General features: G+C 43.1%; 1 protein-coding gene and 1 non-coding gene across 3 annotated transcripts in view; both read right to left on the minus strand.

The window, feature by feature from the left end:
* The window catches only part of LOC134205875 (transcription factor kayak), an 82,399-nt gene that overhangs the window by 52,362 nt on the left and 9,540 nt on the right, over positions 1-20,497 (minus strand). The window lies entirely within an intron of this gene.
* On the minus strand, positions 663-736 carry Trnai-aau (transfer RNA isoleucine (anticodon AAU)). Its single transcript has one exon. It is a non-coding gene; the product is annotated as a tRNA-Ile (tRNA).

A 20,497-nucleotide genomic window follows, 5' to 3' on the forward strand; every position in this document is an offset into this window, starting at 1 on the left:
GAAAATAGGAAATTAACTTTGATTGAACTTATAAATCCCACAATCCGCGTGAAAAATCCATAAAAAGCGAGCTCAGCGTGATTAACTGAATTATCAAATATTTAGCTTCATTGATGATGTATTCATCACCTTCAAAATTATATTCCATTCGTTTCTTTTATGACACATATTATGTCGCACAGAAAAATGTCTCGGTAGCTCATAACATTTTTTTTTTGTTATGTAATAATATTTTGTGTTCCATGACGGTAACACATGCAACACGTGACCATCAACTGTTTTGATCATCCTCGATTTTTTGAAAATTTGATTTTCCCATCCCTGGTAACTATTTGATGTCTGTCAAACAAATCCTATCATCCCCGTGCGATTGAAAGAGAAGGATGAGTAAATGTCAGCAAGCTCTATAGGTATCACATTTTTGCACCCACCGCATCAAAACAACGGGGCCATAATTTCATGCGATAAGTTTGGTCCACTCAGTTGAATTCAATCAACTCACCAAAAGATGAGTTTTCAACCTTCAGCTTTCTTGCAACTCAAGTAATCTGTATGAAGGTGTTGTTTAAACATGAAATTTACCATCAAGTCGAGTCCTGTGCTCAAATGATTTGAACAGTCTAATCAAACCATAACCATCAATCCAAGTTAAAAAAAAAGTTTGGCTCCAGAGAGGATCGAACTCACGACCTTCGCGTTATTAGCACGACGCTCTAACCAACTGAGCTATGGAGCCATATAATCGCATGCATTCTCCGATCCTTAGTTAAACCAATCGGTTGGACAATAAAAATAAAATATGATAAGAAAGGAGCATTTCAATCGCATTTAAACGCCCAGCCATTATTCAGTGCGTCCAGCCTTCCGTCGGTCAGGCAGACACGCATCGCATAGAGTGCATACATCATAATGGTTAAGCTAATTATCGAACCATTCTTCTTGTCCCTCGTTTCGTAAACATAACAAGACTAGCACAACCTTTTCTTTGGGTATCTTTCGCAATTCGCATGTCTGAAACGGATGTTTTCCTATGTACCTACCCACCCGTGCCCACCGAAGTGGATTTCTCCTTTGGCACCCTATAGAGGTTGGTACCTGACCAAGCATGATCGAACACGTGTGACCATGGTTCTTGACCGAAGAGGAAACCTCTGCAGTATCGAGCACATGGCCAATGCACGTTTTCTGTTGCAGTGCCTTTTTGCGTCGATCTCGAATATTCGATTTAAGATAAGCAACACTGGGAGAGTAGGAGCATTCGATTATTTTTTCTCTTTTGAAGATCGTAAGCTCTCCGTAAAAAAGCGTCGCCGTAGCTTCTGCGGAGAGATATAAAGTTAAAGAGTAAAGCTGCCGTTTGCGAAGCAAGAGATATGAAAGGGAACGTCATATAGCTCTAGTGGTTTAAGTCGCACGCTCGAAATGACGTCATTCAAGATATTTTGCTTATTTCCGTTTGATTTCTGACCATGTTTTCTGTTTGTTCGTTATATGCTTTTCTTGCACAACTAAGCTGCATTGAATGGTATTTCGTTCAATAAAATAGCTAGAAGTGAAAAAAAGCATTTAGAAATTGACTCAGCTTTTCTGTATGTCCGTTTAAAAGTATGTAAACGTTATCATAGTAAATATTACAAATTACTAAGTAATGAAAATTATTTGATCCTCATCATAAAATATTAAATTCTGTTTTAAATTCTAATTAATGGTTCTTCTGTAATATGAAAGGAATCATTTGGGCCAATAAAACGAAGTAAAATTTCATAAGAAAAATGTCAACTGAAAGTTATTATCATTCACACTGGTAATGCGACATCACACTCAAATAGGTGGATCAATCAAGATTTTTTCAAGTTGTAGCACTACTTAATGTTGTTGACAACACAATTATGTTGATGGCGATGTGAGTTCGTGGAATATCGTATGACTTGGCGCGCAGTTTAGTGAATGGCGATCGAGCCAAGCACGTAAAAACCCAACCTCGAAATGCTAGTCTGGTGGCGGTAAGCGATTGCGTACATAGTGCGGTTTTGTTCGAGTGAGGCGTTTGTTTACGGCGCACTCTGGTTAGGCGAGTTTGAGAACGGTGGTTTACGTGCGCAGCATTCACGCAAAGGTGAAATTTCTACAAACATAGAGAGGTGCATATTTAACTAAAAATATCCTATAAAACAGGGCAATAGCTGTTGACTGAATGCGACTTAAAATCGATTAAACATGAACCTTATCAAAAAATATTTGAACTTTTCCACAAATGTCTGAATTTTATGAAAAAATGTTGATTGACTGAATAAATATGACCTTTTTAAACGTGTTGTTAAAAGCAATATTTGAAAGGCATTTTTGATCAAATCTCAATTTAATTAAATTTTCTCTATTGAAAGATCCTTTCTTGCTTCTCAAGTCAACGTTCCAGTTTCAAAAATATAAAAACTAGAATCTGTATAAACTTATGTATAATTTACGTGTACTTATTTTGAAAGCCGAACAAGTTCGTGTTCGGATGCGCTAGAATCGAACACATTTTAATGTAAATTGAATTAGTCGATAAAGATAGCCTCGACCATCTCAATGGCACGATTACTATTTACAACGCACGCACGTAAATAGTAGCAACCCTGCAACCAGAGACAGTCGATATGGCAACGTATGAAATTATATAAAATTATGAAAATAATACTGGCACCACTTGAACTTTCTGCTTACTGCGTATGGATGAAAAATGTGAACAACTCGAATTGGAGCCGCTTTTGACGGTTCGATTGGAAACAAGATGGCGTCTGTGCCGATCTTTTATTCGTATTTTTCTCTTCAAAATTCAAATAGAATAGAACGTCAAATTTTAAGTTAATCGAAGGATTTTTTTTTAATTTTTACTCACTGGTGGGCTTCGTGGCCGTGCGGATAGCGACGTCAATTGTATAGACGCATGTGCTATGGAGTGTGGGTTCGATTCCCGTCCTTGTAAGGAAGAAATTTTGCGTGATCGAAAAAATCTCTACTGGTCCACTGGGTGTTATGTGTCCTGTCCGTTGTCTCTTGCTAGGTGTTAAGTGTTCAGTCTGTACGACCTCTGTTCGAAGACGGTGTCCCTGTCTTTTTTTACTCTAATAGTAATAAGTTATATGTTTTTCAGCATATTAGTAACAGCCACTTATTATAAGATTGGAAAATGAGACTTATGATTGCACGTTTGATCAAGGTATGTTGTAGATTTTGTAGTTCTGTAATTTTGATATTTTTTAACTAGGAATTATGAACCATTTCTACTTTATTGTGTGGCGTTTTTCATGGCTAGCTTCAAGCAACATGGATATTGGATCTACACGCAGACTTGCGAAGGTCATCGGTGTTGGCACCGCGTATAGTTCGCCGAATCGATTGCGTCGCGTCGTGAATCCGGGTTCATCGGAAACTTGTTGAAGGTAAACAAATATGGGTTTGCCGAAATTGTTACTAATATTATTAGATGTGCTAAGTTGATAAACGTGATATCTTCCGAGGAAAGGGGATTTTTCTTGTTGGAAATCCGGGCGAGAAATTTCAATGTAAATAAGAATTTCATGGAAATCGTGTCTGTTTAGAGTCAACTGTTTGATACACTTTTCGGGAATTGATAGAATTAAGTTTATTTTGCTGCATAGACAAGCAGACATAACACTTCCTATATTTATGATTTTACGATTCAAATGCAACTGTCTTACGACAGTCGATGTGTGCTCAATTTATTAGGATTCGTATTTTATTAGTTGCTAGTTTCGTGTATCAGGTCCGGAAATCAACGTTCGAATCCAACAATGTAATTAATGATACGCTCTCGTAAATTTACGAAGAAAAGACAAATTAACACCAAGAATGCTCATAGTATGCCACATGAAGTTGTTAATAATTGAACAAAAACCCGACTTAATCCACCTACAGTGAATGGAACCCTTCTTACACTTTTGAAAGGTTATGGGTGCATTGCATTACAATTTTTTTCTATGCATAAACATGAACTTTAATTGGATAACAAATAAACGAAGTTTTATGCTCGAAAAAAAGTTCGAATCAGTTGGTAATTTTTTTTTCGGATTTCAGAGATATCAGCAGCAAGTGTGAAAGTCGTATATTAATAAAAAGCGAAATTAGCTAAGAAATCACTAGTGATAATTTTTTATCGATTTCAATGTAAAAAAAGGGATATCTTTGGATTTTTTTTAAATTTTCGATAACAATACACAAAGGCTGCAGATTTGATTTGCAACCAAGCCCGATGATTTGCAACCGTTGAAGCCCGAATGAGTTCAAATCGAACCATAGATGGCTGAGATATTGATGTGGCAAATTTTTATGTTTTCTAAAAATATGCCTCATGTTCGTATTTCACAGATATCTCTGGAACCCAATATCTGATTCCAAAAAAAAATTAATCGGTTCTATCACGAAGCCATAGCTTTCGTATAAAAATGAAAGCGTGCAAATCGGATCACAGACGGCAGAGATCATTATGTGACATTATGTTGTTAGTTTTCTGAAAATGCACTTAAGATTCGTATTTCACGAATATCTCTGAAACTAAATTTCCGATTGCAAAAAAAATTCAATGCGTTCGATGGCAAAGACATAGCTTTCGTTTAAAGATAAAATCATGCAAATCGATTCACAGACGGCTGAGATCTAGATGTGACATTATTTTGCACTTAATGTTCGTATTTCTTAAATATCTCGGAAACTAAATGTCCGATTGCAAAAAAATTTCAATGCGTTCAAGGGCAAAGGTATATCTTTCGTTTAAAGATAAAATCATGTAAATCGGTTCACAGACGGCTGAGATCTAGATGTGACATTTTTTGTAACGCACACACGCACACACGCACACACACACACACACACACACACACACACACACACACACACACACACACACACACACACACACACACACACACACACACACACACACACACACACACACACACACACACACACACACACACACACACACACACACACACACACACACACACACACACACACACACACACACACACACACACACACACACACACACACACACACACACACACACACACACACACACACACACACACACACACACACACACACACACACACACACACACACACACACACACACACACACACACACACACACACACACACACACACACACACACACACACACACACACACACACACACACAGGGCAGCAGGGACTTTGTTCAAGGGCTTGACGACCCTCCCATGGCCACTGCGAGTTAGGGGCCTGTCTAGGATGTGGTGGGGTTTGACAGTGGGCTCTGTTGAACCTCTATAAAAGCTGCATGTGTCTGCAAGCAGGCCCTATCACAGCGACCGTGCGCCGCTCAAAGCACACAAGCCCAAGAGGAGTGCCAACTGGCACATCAGGATTCATACCAGTAAGATCCTGATTATGGTATACTGGTCACGGCAAACGACATTGGACGATTCTCGGTTTTTGGATAGGATTAGGCGTATATGGGCTGACAGTCGAGCTATTCTGTTTCTTGAGTAAAAAAGAGTGACATCTTTTTGAAACGGCAGGCAGGCTAATGGTTCGACTGCCTCCGTCCCGGTAAACAACCTGGCAGGCCTCCGGTAACGCTCAACACCTGTCACCTAGACTGGTGGGTAGTAGGTTCAGATGTAACATTCCTGATCTACGTCGATCCGGCTCTGAACACGGTGCATTAAGGCACCGGAGTCAACCCTTGCATGGACCTCACTGTTTACAAAGGCACCCATGGGATCAAGCCGGGCCGAGATTAATGGAGATCATCCAGTTGAATCTCAATCATTGCGACACCGCACAGCAGCTGTTGTGGCAGTCGACAACAGAAGCAATGTGCGACGTGGCAATTATTGCTGAGCCGTACCGGATCCCTTCTGACAACGGCAACAGGGTGGCGGATGCTACGGGGATTGCGGCTATCCAAGTGATGGGCAGATTCCCTATCCAAGAGGTGGTAGACAGCTCTAACGAAGGTTTTGTTGTCGCCAAAATCAACGGGATCTTCGTGTGTAGCTGCTACGCACCGCCACGGTGGACTTTAGAGCAGTATAACAGGATGCTGGATGCACTCACGGAGAAGCTGATCGGCCTTAAACCCGCAATCATCGGAGGCGATTTCAATGCTTGGGCAGTGGATTGGGGGAGCAGGCTGACCAACGCCAGAGGTTATAGTTTGCTGGAGTCGCTTGCAAAGCTGGAAGTCAGACTGTGCAACGAAGGTACCGTTAGTACATTTCGCAGAGACAGCAGGAGTCCATCATTGACGTGACGTTTTGCAGCCCGTCGCTGGTGAGAAACATGAACTGGAGAGTTTGTGAGGACTACACTCATAGTGATCACCAAGCTATCCGGTATAGTGTTGGAACACGGCTACCGACGACGCGGAGAGGGATAAGGACTACCGGGCGAAGATGGAAAACGAAGGACTTTGACAAGGAGCTTTTCATCGAAACACTTCGAGTTGACAGCGGCGCAATAAATCTGGAAGCAGATGAACTGACGGAAACGTTAGCGAGGGCTTGCGATGCGTCGATGCCAAGAAAACTGGAGCCATTAGACAGCCGACGCCCAAATTACTGGTGGAACGAATCTCTTGCCAATCTTCGTGCTGCCTGTCTCAGGGCCAGGAGACGTTTTCAGAGGGCAAGGTCTGAAACGGTAAGAGAAGAACGTAAGATAGTTTTCCGGGAAGCTAGAGCGGCTTTCAAACGGGAGATCAAAGTCAGCAAGTCCAACTGCTTCAAGTAGTTGTGCCAAGAAGCTGACGCTGATCCTTGGGGCAATGCTTATCGGGTGGCAATAACGAAAATCAAGGGTCCAGCGACGCCAGCGGAGATGTGTCCGGACAAGCTGAAGATCATCGTGGACGGTCTTTTCCCGCAACATGATTCTACGATGTGGCCGCCTGCACCGTACGAAGATGAAGACCGTGTCACCATTGCAGGTATGCAAGTCTCCAACGACGAGCTGTCATCAGTGGCGAAAGGTCTGAAGAAGAAGAAAGCTCCGGGTCCGGATGGAATTCCAAACGTGGTTTTAAAACTGCGATACTGGCGTTTCCAGATTTGTTCAGGATGGTGCTGCAGAAATGCCTAGCAGATGGTTACTTTCCGAATAAGTGGAAGATTCAGAAACTGGTGTTACTGCCGAAACCAGGAAAACCGTTGGGGAGTCCAGCTTCGTATAGGCCCATATGCCTGCTGGATACACTGGGGAAGCTTCTGGAAAGGATTATCCTTAACAGGCTGACGCAGTTCACGGAGGGTGAGATCGGCTTGTCGGAGAAGCAGTTTGGATTCCGAAAAGGCAGATCGACGGTGGATGCAATTAAGGCGGTCGTTAAAGTTGCAGAGAAAGCATCCAAGAAAAAGAGGTGCGGCAATCGGTTCTGCGCCGTAGTAACAATTGACGTCAAAAACGCGTTCAACAGTGCCAGCTGGGAGGCCATCGCCGTAGCGCTGCATGGAATGCGGGTTCCTGGCTATTTGTGTAGAATCCTTAAGAGCTACTTCGAAAACCGGATTCTGGTCTACGATACGAACTCGGGGCAGAAGTCGATTAGGGTTACGGCGGGTGTTCCGCAAGGCTCCATACTTGGCCCAATGCTGTGGAACGTTATGTACAATGGAGTGCTAAAGCTGAAGTTGCCCAAAGGCGTGCAGATCTTCGGATTCGCGGATGATGTCGTTCTAACGATAACCGGAGAGTCGCTGGAAGAGGTAGATATGCTGGTGGCGGAGACGACCGACGCAGTTGAAAACTGGATGAATGGGGTCAAGCTGCAGCTTGCTCACCACAAAACGGAAGTGATGCTGGTCAGCAACTGCCGAATCATACAGCGAATGCAGATTATCGTCGGAGAGCACGACATACCGTCCGTGCGGGTTTTGAGACATCTAGGAGTGATGATCGACGACCGTTTGAATTTCAACACCCATGTCGACTATTCCTGCGAGAAGGCGGCAAAGATGGTCAGTGCGCTTGCTAGGATCATGCCGAACGTTGGCGGACCGAGAGGCAGCTGTAGGCGTCTTCTGGCGACCGTATCATCCTCAATACTTAGGTACGGCGTTCCAGCCTGGGGAGCTGCGCTCAAGACGAAACGTAATCGTAGGAAGTTGAATAGCGTGTTTCGTCTAATGGCCATTCGAGTGGCGAGTGCGTACCGAACAATTTCGTCAGAGGCAGTTTGCGTTATCGCAGGGATGATTCCAATCTGCATAACCTTAGCAGAGGATATCGAGTGCTACCAACGGAGAGGTACCAGAAATGTGAGGGAGACGATGAGACTGGACTCAATGGTGAAGTGGCAGCAGGAGTGGGACAATGCAGACAATGGAAGGTGGACCCACCGGCTCATCCCCAATGTGTCGACGTGGGTGAACAGGGAGCATGGAGAGGTGAACTTTCACCTCACTCAGTTCCTATCCGGACACGGTTGTTTCCGCCAATATCTGCACCGATGTGGCCATGCGTCATCGCCATTCTGCCCGGCGTGTATCAACGTAGAGGAGACTCCAGAGCACGTGTTATTCGATTGTCCGAGGTTTGCGGAAGCACGTAGAGGAATGCCTGCCCTAAGCGTGGACAACATCGCAGAGCGAATGTGTCACGATGAAGATACGTGGAATGTGGTAAGCAGAATCGTGAGGCAAATATTGTCTGAGCTGCAGCGTAGATGGAGAAGGGACCAGCAAACAAGCGTCGGCTCGGAGGAAAATCCAGCATAGTGAGCAGTGTTGGCCTCGGGTCGTCGGGGGGCCGGTGAACCGGAAGTTTTCTGCCAACCGGAATCGTCGGACCGACTTCGGCACTCGATCAGTCAACCTGCTGAAGAAAGAAGAAAGAAGAAGGAAGTGCTTCGGGTATGTAGGGCACCGCCAGTGCGGACGTTATCCACCACCGGAACTGTCGGACCACCTCTGCAACCCGAAGACGAAGTCGGCGCAATGCGCGAAAGCGTCCCCTGCGATAGCCGCCGGTAGTCGGGGCACCATCAGTGCGGAAGTTTCCTTCACCGGAACTGGTGGACCACCCTCGACGCCGGGGAAGTCAGGAGGATTCGAGTGAGGAAGTTTGCGGCACGACCGCCGAGGATCGAGACAATGTAGCAGTGGATCTCAGCAAGCCAGTCGGCGAACTAGCCTAAGCTAGGGGCCGGAATTTTAGAAGAAGTGCATGAGCACAGCCCCCCCCGAAGTAGTCGCAGCATCCAGTGGTCCCGGGGGGATCGAGGCAAGGAGGATAAGGGACCCGGTTTATCCGGGAGGCACATTTTTAGCAGGTCGGGAGGAGCCCATCCCTGTTCGCCTTCGAGCATAGTGTGGATGCTCGAGGTGTCTGTCGCGCAGATTTTTGATGGCCTTTAACCATTGTAAAAAAAAAAAAAAAAAAAAACACACACAAACACACACACACACACACACACACACACACACACACACACACACACACACAGACACACATACACATGCTCAGTTCGTCGAGCTGAGTTGATTGGTATATATGACTTGGGTCTCCGAGTCTCGGATAAAAAGTCGATTTTTCAAGGGTAAAAACACAGACAAACAGACGTAACACTGAGGAAATTCCCATCGACCATGATCTCAACGGTCGTTTTAAATTCAACTGCTTGCGAGTTTCACATCCAGGGGCGCGCGCATCGTATACCCTTGCATTTGACACCTGACACTAGCGCCTTCTGTTGACATTGTCGTACTAAACTTTGTTTCGTACAACATGCACGTTAGGTGGTGGTAAAATAGCTGGTCGATGGATTTTAAAACAAATTGTTCTAGCTGTTACGTCTGTTTGTCTGTGGTAAAAATGTGTTTTTTGTCAGAATACATATTTTTGGACTAAGATTCAGAATATATAAAAATCTCATTTTAGCCAAAAATGTCACATATGCAGTTTCTCAAACTAACGGTTCAATTGCTGATCAGAAAAGATATCCTCAGTATTTCGTTATTTGGATGGCCCTTGAACGAACGGTCGATTTTACCAATTCATGAATTGCCAAGCAATAAAACCTCCGTCCACCAACACTTTCTCTTATCCCGGGACTCGGGGTATAATGAGCCGCATAAACATTCTGTTTAATCCACCTCTCGTACATTATAAAATTTTCCGAGGGGAAGGGTCTTGAACGACCATAGAAACATTTCTTGTCTTCAACCACTTGTCTCGACCACTTTGACGGAATTTCCGAAGGACCTGCACTGGTCAAACAACTCCATGAAAATGGTCCACGCCACTCCTTTCTTGCTCAGAGTACGATGACAGATAGCATTAAAAAAAACTCAAAGGTACAACCCAATCGGGTTGTACGCAAAGGTGACGTAGAACTACGTAGCTGTACAGTTGTTCAAGCCAAGGGTGGATCAGTTTTCGTTAATTATCCTGTGCTCCTGAGCTTGAGTGAGTATCACGAACCCTGATGATGTATAGAATTTTTAGATCAACATTTGAAAAGGATGATAAAAATATTTTTTTTAAATAATCGAGGATGAACAACACTCTCAAGCGATCACATATCCAAATTATCAATTGATGAAAAAATCTTGATTCCAAGCATTGGTAAATGCTACTTTTGAACTTTCCTACATTACACCAAAACACAATGCCATTGAGCTTGATTGTTGACATTAAATTGGTATTACAGTCGACTCTCTACATCTCGATGTTCTACATCTCGATATCTCTCCATGTCGATGGTTTTCTCAATTCCTTCAATCTACATATATTTGAGCTTTCTATATCTCGATGACATCCTTATCTCGAAATCCCTTTATCTCGATGTGTTCTGATCATATTTCGTTCTGGATTCACTCTCCTTATGTCGATATATTCAAATTTTTAGGCTACTAGACCCTCTTTGGACAATAACAAACACATCAACAATAGGAAACGACATTTATTTTGTTGTCGTTTTTCATATCAACGAGCTTTTTTGGAACTAGTAATCATTCCAGTTTTCCGTCCATTCCTCGATCTTTTTCCATCTGGATGGTCCCTTCAATATCGAGATGTGGAGAGGCGACTGTAGTTAGATTTACAATAAAATGATAAATTGGTGTTTATTATCAATCGATTCCAAAATTTGAAAAGTGATCGCCGATGACAACTCGCCTACTTTTCATACCTGAGAAGTTATCAAATAATAATTGCAATGATTATTGTACGAGAATGATTCAGCGCAACCCTGACAGAAAGTGTAGCGCTGCAGCCATCATCGACGCAAACAGGAACTGCAGCGGTGTGCTTTACTATAGGTGTGGACCAAACCCTAAAGTAGTATTTGTTCAACGAGAATTCGCTCTTTTGAGAGAGAAGCTCTCAGCTGGGTTACCGAAGTTGGCCAAAGTCGACCGAACGTGACGTCACACCTGGCATACACAGTCCAATTTTAATAACAGACGTGACGTTCCGCCCGCCCGTTGGGGGTGGCAGACTTAGAGGACTAAGTTAGTCTAAACCCCCGGTGGCTCATTACAGAAAAGCCCATCTTGAAAGCTGAGTTGTCAACGGCGTTTGGTGATCATCAGGAAGTTGGAATAGTTTGACAGTTTATTGATAATAATTATTCCTTCACGTGAGTTGCGTCGGACTTTGCGTTTACTCCGGCAGACACCTAGGAATCAGCAAAAATGCATCCAGAACTCATCCACTGAAGCAGCGAAGAAGATACCGAGGCCCTCTTTTGGCAGCAATAGACGTAAGTGAGAACCAGCCGTCAAACGCCCCCAAGCTTTCGAGAGAAAACGCGCGTGTAAGTTAACAGAAACGTATTGCACCAGCTAAAAGCCCTGTGAGTTGCATTAATTCGACGTCTATGCTGGCTTGAGGTCTTCAGTTAGCCTTGCGAACAAAGGCACAGAATCCGGAGATGGCGAGATCGATTCTCGATCCGATCTAGGATGTTTTCGGATGGGAAACATTCTCGACACCCTGGACATAATATATCTATTGTCTTTTCCACACAATATATATACTAATGCAATGGCAGGCATAGAAAGCTTGCAATTATTAACTAAAATATGCTAATAGAATACTAAGTTAAAAAGCAAACCAAGTTACAGTGTGCTATGGAAGTAGAAGCTTGCGATGCACTTACGAGATTGACTGAAGAACCCGACGTAAAAAACCGCGTGAATCCCAAAATATGTCTGAATAAACGCGGAAATCCCGAAATTCGAGTGAATAAAAAATCGCATAAGTAGCGACTCGTGTAAAAAAACGCGTAATAAATGACTTCAGTGTACATCGGGTATGGAGCGTTGACTTTTCCTGGATCGAATGGTCTAAGAAAATTGAAAATCCTTTGAGAAACGGCTGAGATGTTAACAATCAAAGTCTATCATATTTTCGTGACTTTTTTGGATTATTTGCAATCGTAAAGTGTATCACAATATAGAAAAGACAGACGTAGTTCTACGTCAAAAAACGTTCTCTTCTAGAATGAATTTCACGAATTTACCACTATTTCGGATGTTCCGGTTCTTCCGGAGGACCTTCGGCGGTCACTCAGGTCCGACAATCATTTTTTGCCCAGAAAACTTTTTTTTTTTAAATCCCGTTCTTTTCTAGAATTAGCTATATGAATTGACAACCTTACGGATGTACCGGATTTGCCGGAGAACCTCCAGTGATCACATTAGTACACGAGAACCAGTCGCGACAATTTTTTTTTGCTCAGAGGACGACAACAAAAAGAATTGAAAAAATCGCGCTCTTCTATGATAAGTTCCATGAATTGACCACATTTACGGATGTTCCGGATCATCCGGAAGACATCTTTGGTCGCTTAGGAACATGAGAACGGGTCACGACAAGTATTTCTTGCTCAGAGCACAATAGCAGACAGTTTTGAAAAAAATGCGTGTCATTACTTGATCATGTTTACGATTATTCCGGATCTTCCAAAGGACCTTCAGTGACCACTCAGGTCTGTAAGGATGGGTCACGGTAATCATGTTTTTGCTCAGAGTATGACAACAGAAGAGCAAACGGATTGATTCAACGGCAACAGACCCGGCTACGAATAAAGGACAACGATTGGTAAATCGGATCTTGGAACGTGAGAACTTTGAATAAACCCGCACGTGTTGGGCTCCTGGCTCGTGAGCTGCAGCAGGTCGACGTGAGTGTGGGAGCAATCCAGGAAATACGGTGGCCCAGAACTGGAGAACGTGAATTCCGGGCGGTAGATCCCATAGCAAACACTTCATTCAAGTACCACATCTACTATAGCGGCGGTGACAGAGCAGAACGAGGAGTTGGCTTTATGATGATCGGGCAGCAGATGAAGCGTGTTATCCGGTGGAAGCGGTGTAACCTTTGCTGCTGCTAGAGGAATAGCAATCAGCAGTACCTACTTCGCACGTAAGAATATCCGCAAACACACCTGGCAACATCCGAGTGGAGACACATGCTCGCAGATAGATCACGTGCTGATCGACGGACGACATTTCTCGGATGTTATGTACGTGTACGGTCCTTCAGAGATCCGAACATTGACTCGGATCACTACCTTGTTGCAAACATTCGGGTACGACTTTCCAGCGTCACGAATTCACGAAACGAAATATCCAACGCTTGTCAGTTGAAGGAGTTGCTGAACAGTACCACCAGGAGCTGGAAGAAAGAAAAGGAGATGCCACCGGATCTGGCGACGTCAACAGATTGTGGGAAAATATCCACGAAGCTGCGACTACAACAGCGCAGGAAGTGTTGGGCACTGCACAGCGACGCCAACGAAATGGTTGGTTTGATGAGGAGTGCCAGCGAGTGACGGACAAAAAAAATGTTGCTAGGAGTCGAATGCTAACGGCTCGTACCCGTTCCAATAAAGAGCGGTACAGTGTAGCAAGGGCAGACGAGAAACGAATCCACCGTAGAAAAATAGGCAACACAAAGAGAGTGTGATAGCTGAAGCGCAGGAAAAAATGGATAGAGACGATATGCGGAGATTTTACTTAACTGTCAATGGCGCGCGGCATAAGACTGCCCCACCCGGATAAAAAATACAATAGAGTTTCAATAAAATATCATAACAATACAATATATTTATTTGGTGAACATTAAAATCTATTGTTTTTATATCATACCAATTAAAGTGCCACATTGTTGTTCCGAAAGACGTACAATACATTCTATTGCCAGAAAAATTTTGGCAATAGAATTACAAAAAATTCAATTGTAATTGCAAAAATTTGTTCGAGAAAAAATCGATTTTTTTATTGTAAAGATACATAACAACCCCTATTTTCTATTGTAAAACTGCCATTTACAATAGGCTTTCTGATGGAAAACAATATTCTATAATGTTATTCTATTGCGAGCCACAATAGAGTTTGCCGTAATTACTAATAATTTCAGCGTACTGTTACAATAATTTATATTGTAATTCTTTTGGATTTTTTTTATTAGGGCAGTGCCCGCCATGTGCAATAACCGAGAGGGGGATTTGCTGATAGACAAGACTATGGTGGCAGACAGGTGGAAGGAGCACTTCGAAGATTTGTTGAAACGGTGGTGTATTAAGGAGCAGGATGCACATAGTCGGCGATGGTCAAGTTGTGGAACCACTAACGCTGAACGAGGTAAAGAAGGCTCTAAACGAACTGAAAAACAGTAAAGCTGTTGGGAAGAACGAGATCCCGGTCGAGCTTCTCAAACACGGAAGTGAGCAGCTGCATCAATGAATCCACCACATTATCTAGAAAAGATGGGAGGATGAAGAACTGCCTGCCGGCTGGTTGGATGGCCTGATATGCCCAATCTAGAAGAAAGGGCACAGACTAAAGTATGCCAATTACAGAGGGATCACCCTTCTGAACTCGGCGTACAAAATACTGTCGCGTATCCTGTTTAACAGACTAAGACCGCTTAAGGAGTCCTTCGTCGGCGAATACCAGGCAGGTTTTCGTGAGGGCCGATCAACGACGGATCAGATATTTAGCCTGCGGATGATCCTTGATATATTCCGGGAGTACAACTTGCAGACTCACCATCTGTTCATTGATTTCAAAGCAGCGTACAATTCGACACGGTTGTTTCATAAGGGCCAATGTCGCAAACGTAAACAATGCCTTTTCCTGCAAATTCCTCAACAACTAGGACCGCTCCCAGCTAACAACCACTTGGAACCGGTGGCGCTCCGCGCCTTCTATCGGAAAGAAGTGGAAAATACCACCAGAAGTCTCTAATCTTCCTGAAATCAGCAGAAGAAGTCAATGTTTACGTTTGCGACTTTCGCCCTTTTGAAACAACAATGTCGAATTCAGTGAAAAGAAATGAGCTGTGGCAGATAATGTCCGAACATGGTTTTCCGGCTAAACTGATTAGACTGCTACGTGCAACGCTGGATGGCTCGAAATCAAGTATTCGGATTGCAAACGAAGTGTCAACTTCGTTTGTAACCTTAGACGGATTGAAGCAGGGTGATGCACTTTCGAGGGAACGGCATCACACGGTCGCATATGCTCCTGGGCTTTGCGGACGACATCGACCTTATTGGAATCGATCGCAGAGCAGTAGTGGAGGCTTTTTGGGCAAAATGAGATTATTATATATCCTGAATCCTTGTTCAGGAATGTATGAAATTTATTTCGTTTGTTAGAGAAACTACATAATATGTGCACGCCACTTTGAAAAGCAATTATGGAGTACCGCTTAGAGACCTTTTGTACTTGAAGTGGCCCAGCGTGTTGAGTTTTGCCAAAAACTATTTATCTGTATCGAAGAATCGAATTTTGATGTTTTCTCGAAATTGTGTGAAAAGGATCTTATGCAGTTTCTCAAACAATCTTCCAATTCGGTACCAAGTTACATTCAGGCATTCGCCTCAGGACCGATTAAAAAAAGGGATACCAGATGAACGATATCATTTTCTGTGACACCAACGCTGCCTATGATCGTATATCAGTCCCATATGAATTTTCATCGTATTCGAGTTATAATCTGTAACGGTCATATTCATCATAGTACTATCGAATCCAACTGTTTTAGGAATGCTTGTTTAGGGGAAGTCGAAAAAAATATCAAATCAGTTTGTCTCAGATGGAAAATGGCCGCATATGAGTCCATTTTTCCTTGATGTTTGCCCCCTTTTTGTCCATTTGATGTTTTTTCATATGAGACTATGCGACCATGGGCAGAACGGCCCAGGTCTAATGACTTATATTCCTTACTGTAGTTTTCGGAAGGAACAATCAAATCAAATATAATATACTAATATTCCTTTCTTATCGCCTATCAACAAATTTTGAAACATTTTTTCATACTAGCTTGAGCCAGACTATCTCACATATTGTTGCAATCTAATGCATTTGCCTAGCTTAAGTTTTATTCATGTAGACAATGATGTCAGATGAATGTACCAATTAATAAATAAATAAATGAATAAATATTAAAAACTGTTATGGAAAGTGCTTTGTTGTTTTCCTCACGCACAAAATCAGTACTTCGAACATTCCCAATGCACCCACATGGAAAACTAGCAATCGCAACCGGCAGGAAAGATAACCATTATCCTGCAAACAGTACGCCTTCCAGAGATAAACAACCGTAAATTGCCAGACAATAATCGAACCCCACTGACCCTAAAAGCGAGATAATATCTTTTGTGGTCGGTCGCCTCACTCTTCAGCCAGCAGAGCTGCAGCACAGCGCCTTCCAAACAAAGAGGCCTGGCTACGAACGGACGACGGCGACAATGAAAACAACGGCTGCGGGATGGAATTCCAATTTGTTTCCCTTCTCGACCCACCTTCCGTAATACCTCGCGCACTATATGTCTTTACATTTCGAAACAATGTCAATCTGAGGACGACCAAAGTGCATTCCCTCATTTTTACGACGGACGGTCGCATTCGACGACATATAGACGAACATCAGGCTAGCCCAAAATAATAAAAATCATTATTTTGTCCATAGTTCGAACATGGATGACCAAATAGCGAACCTTAACTGCTTGGCATTAAACAGATTAAACATTTATTAAACCTATCACAATATTCAATTCTTATTTGTTATTTCGATGGAAAATACATATAATATACATACATTATGATTATCGTAGTAAAGAACACCTTCTTACATAACTGGTACCACACCCAACCAACCAACTTTCAAAGAAGGATCAGTCTGATACGATCAATGAAAAAAAATCAGAGGACTTCTTTTGTTACTGTTGTACCTTATTATTCGATTCCAAGCTCAATAACGAACTAAACACACATGAATGCGCATAAAAGTGTGGTTTCCATCGCGAACGAGCGCGCGCGTTAGGGAAGTGCAGGAATGTGCATTATCGGCTCAATAAAATTGCGCCTGTGCTGCTGTCGACCGACCGAACGCTAATAATCGGCTCAAACCAATTGACTCGAGCTACCTCGTCTGGCGCTGTTTCTGTAATGGGATTCCGTTTTTCTCCAATGACTTGTTCTAAGTCAAAACTACCTCCCGGCGATCGGTAGTTTACCATACAAATGTGGAATGTACAATCTCGTCTGTCGTACTTAGCAGCAAATTGCCCTCCATCGAGCATAACTTTGCCTTATCGCGGCAGCGACAACTGCGCAGACGCAAGGACGGCTTGTTCTACGCAGAAGGCTTTGCGATGTGGTTCAAAAATAGGAAATGTATAGATATTTAATGCAATCGGATCCATTATGCATTATCAGATCACAGTTTGAGCGTAATTATTGATTGATTACGATTCACTGCACTACAACTATCGAGGTAAACTTGGTACGGGGAAAATCTTTCCATAGTACTTGTGTTGTGTGATGAATTCCTTATATCGTTAATAGGTAGATCGCTATCATTAAAACAGAAAAGTTACTGTAGAACGTGTCCTCTATTATACAGTCGGACGTCTTGGCAACATTAATGTTTTATTTACGATAACAATTATCAATACCTTCACAAACGAATCAGCAATGTACCTTGAACAGCTTGTTTAACGCATGTTAGATCAGATCTTTTTTTATTAGTATCTGAGAGTTTATCCAAGTCTTCTAATACATTCGATAGAGTTCCATTGCATCATATATCAAATGTTATTTATCATTCGACAATCTAAATGAATTGTTTTACCATTTATCCTGTTTTAAATCAGAAAAAATATTTCAAGTTCGTTTTTTAGTGGAATGTATTCAACCGCCTAAGACGAGTTTAGCACTTTCCATTTAATTCCACTACGTTTTGTTATCTTTGCAGATACGTACCGTCGTGCGGGGCTTCTTTTGATAAATCAGGGGCTACTTTGGACATTTTAAAACAAGAATTGTAACGAAAATAACTATAAAATTGTCATTATCACCAATCGGGTGTCTTGTTTATAGTTGAATGGTAACTTTCTGTTTCAAATTTGGTATTTTTTCCGTTTATTTTTTTCAAAAAATCAAAAATCCAAAGTAGCCCCCGGAATTAAAAGAAGCCCCGCACGACGGTATTTAAATATTTCATGTGGTAAACCTGGTGGGACCTTCTCAATTTAAAAAAAAAAATATGCGTACCAGCGTACTAGTGACATTATTATATATTGATGTTATGCGTAATAACGTCTTTTCTTCTTCTTTTTCTTCTTCTTCTTATTGACATTACATCCCCACACTGGGACAGAGCCGCCTCGCAGCTTAGTGTTCATTAAGCACTTCCACAGTTATTAACTTCGAGATTTCTAAGCCAGTTTACCATTTTTGCATCTGTATATCGTGAGGCTGCTGTATCGCGTCAGCTATACCTAACGTGGCAGCCCCATTATCGCGATGTAGGTAACGCGACCCCGGTAAGGTAGCTTACTGAAGCCTCTCAAATACCACGAAAAATGGAGATAGAAGAAAAAGAGAACGTTATTTTTGGCAACCGACCCGGCAACGAAATAAGGACTATGATTGGAAACTCGGTAACTGGAATGTCAGGATCCTAAATGAACCTGGATGAGTGAGCCTTCTGGCTCGATAAACGGCAGAAGGTTGGAATGAACGCGGCCGCTATTCAAGAAGTCCGATGGCCCAGATACGGAGAACGTGAATTCCGAGCCGTGGACCCCACGACCAACACTGCATTCAAGTATAACATCTATCACAGCGGCGGTGAAAAAGCAGAGCATGGAGTTGGTTTCGTAGTGATGGGCAAGCAGATGAAGCGAGTGCGGTGGACCCATTAGCGAACGAATCTGTGTGTTGAGGATACGGGGCAAATTCTTCAATTACAGCCTAATCAACGTTTACGCACCGACAAACGATAAATCCGACGACGTGAAGGTCACGTTTTATGAATGTCTTGATAAAGCCTATGGAGAGTGCCCAAAGCATGACGTGAAAATTGTTATCGGAGACACTAACGCTCAGGTCGGTAGAGAGGACTTTTTCCGTCCCATAATCGGTAGGGAGAGCCTTCACTCCGCTACCAATGACAACGGCCTACGGCTAGTAAATTTTGCTGCTGCAAGAGGGATGGCCATCAGTAGCACCTACTTTGCACGAAAGAACATCCGAAAGCACACCTGGAGACACCCAAATGGTGAAACTTGCAACCAGATAGACCATGTTCTGGTGGATGGGCGCCATTTCTCGGATGTTATCGATGTGCGGACATTCAGAGGTCCGAACATTGACTCTGATCACTACCTCGTTGTCAGTAAAATTCGATCACGGTTGTCAACTGCATCGAACGAAAGATCACAGCGAACGATGCGTTACAATATCCAGCAATTGTCGGCGGAAGGAGTATCGGCTGAGTACCGCCAGAAGCTCGACGAATGGATAAGTGCAATCAACGTTAGCGACAACATCAACGATCTATGGGAGTCGATCCATGGAGCGGTGAGTACAACAGCACGAGAAGTGGTAGCCCGAGTAGCACAATCTAGACCAATTTGGTTGCAACAACTCATATATGACCGGATTTCGTCGTACATAAGTGACAGCAACTCCTTTATGACAAGTGTGCTGCTTGGGAGGCACTGCACAGAGGCGACCCAGCCGATCCTTGCTATACCATATTCATCTGAAGTTGATCTTCTATCGCGCCGGTGCCCCGGATACTTTTCAGGCTTTTGCAAAGGGCCCATAGCGGGTTAGGATTTTTCCCGAATCGCGCGTCTTTCCGGGTGATCGCGACCCACGAGTGGGTTAGTACGTGAGGGAGAAGCAAGTGTTTACTGGTTTCAGCAGACAACGAAGCGTAACCTCAAAAGTGCAGTGGAATAATTTGCAGACGTTAATTAATTAATATCTCATCACGTCCAGGAAAAGCGAAAGAGTTTTAGTGCACCAGTAACTGTTAAACAGGATCCAACGGCCCACGAATCCAAGTTTGATTGAGGAAAAAATCAGCATTTTCAGTGACGCCTGTATGTGTCAAGTCCATACCGCATCGCCAGAATGTCGCTGGCGAGCGGGCAACCACACCGCCCAGGGGACCCAGGGGGCCCCGGTGGTGGTTACTA

This window comes from Armigeres subalbatus, chromosome 1 (assembly GCF_024139115.2).
Source record: "Armigeres subalbatus isolate Guangzhou_Male chromosome 1, GZ_Asu_2, whole genome shotgun sequence".
NCBI classification, from domain to species: domain Eukaryota; kingdom Metazoa; phylum Arthropoda; class Insecta; order Diptera; family Culicidae; genus Armigeres; species Armigeres subalbatus.